Here is a 1,083-nt window from a genome sequence, read left to right as displayed (position 1 = left end):
GGAGGGAGGGGGTCCATCCATGCAGTGGAAATTGCGGGTGCTCCTCTGCTGCCATGAAGGGATGGTGGTAGAGGGTGCACCTGGCCCAGTGGTGCAGTCCACCTTGCAGCCCAGAGGTGGCTGGCTCCCTGTGCAATAGGGGGAGGGAGAGGGTGCCGTCCTGGAAGGAGGGTGGTGGCCTCCCCTTTGGCCATGCAAGGCCACCCCTGCAGTGGCACACCAGAGTCCTCTCCCCTCAATGTCAGTTGTGGGTACCTGTGGAGGATGCCCCGCTCCATATGGGGTGTCGGTTCAAAGACCTGGAAGGTTGGCAATGTAGTGCGAGCTGGCTGCTGAAGGACTCCGTGCTTTCCTATGGTGCGGGGTCAGTAACCTTGGTCTGGGCACCCATGACAACAACCATGAAACCTTGCATGCTCATCTTGAGGTGCAATGCCATGCGGACAGCGGTGTCTCTGGTGAATGACAACTGTACAACTCTGAGTGGTGGATCATTCGTCTTGTGCATCGATGAAGAACTCAGCTAACTGTGAGAACTAATGTGAATTGCAGGACACATTAATCATCGACACTTTGAACGCACTTTGCGACTGAAGATTAATCCCAGGGCTATGCCTCTCTGAAGGTCGTTCTGCCTTCCATCACCCCTGGGGGTGCCTGGCCCCCATCTAGGGCACTGCCAGGGAGTTGAGGGAGCCCATTGCAGGTCCCCCATTCCCCCAAGGAGAGATGCGGACTGAGGAGATAAGTCTCCTGCTGCCCCGAGCTGGGAAGCCCATCCAAGGACAGGTGGGGACAGGTGCACATTCAGCCTGCCCCCTGGAGGCTATCAGTGGTACTGCCACTGGACTGCCCACACAGGGCAGAGCCTGATGCACACCCACCCAGTTCCCATTTGCCGGGGCCGCATTGGCCATCCTCAGCTGCCCATTGTCCGGTGGTAGGGAGAGGATGCCTGGGGGCCAGGGGAGGATGGGTAGTCTGCCCAACCGCAAGGCTCCTGCCATCCTGCCTTCCCACGACCATGCTCGGAATGCGACCTCAGATCAGATGTGGTGATACGCCAAATTTAAGAATATTACT

General features: G+C 58.1%; 1 non-coding gene across 1 annotated transcript; it reads left to right on the top strand.

Moving 5' to 3' along the window:
* Positions 1–475: 475 nt before the first annotated feature.
* On the top strand, positions 476–629 carry LOC122802939. The gene has a single exon (XR_006365018.1). It is a non-coding gene; the product is annotated as a 5.8S ribosomal RNA (ribosomal RNA).
* Positions 630–1,083: the final 454 nt, after the last annotated feature.

The sequence above is a fragment of the Protopterus annectens genome, chromosome 5.part0 (genome assembly GCF_019279795.1).
Source record: "Protopterus annectens isolate FY-2018-M chromosome 5.part0, PAN1.0, whole genome shotgun sequence".
NCBI lineage: Eukaryota > Metazoa > Chordata > Ceratodontiformes > Protopteridae > Protopterus > Protopterus annectens.
This window is presented reverse-complemented; position numbering and strand designations above follow the sequence as displayed.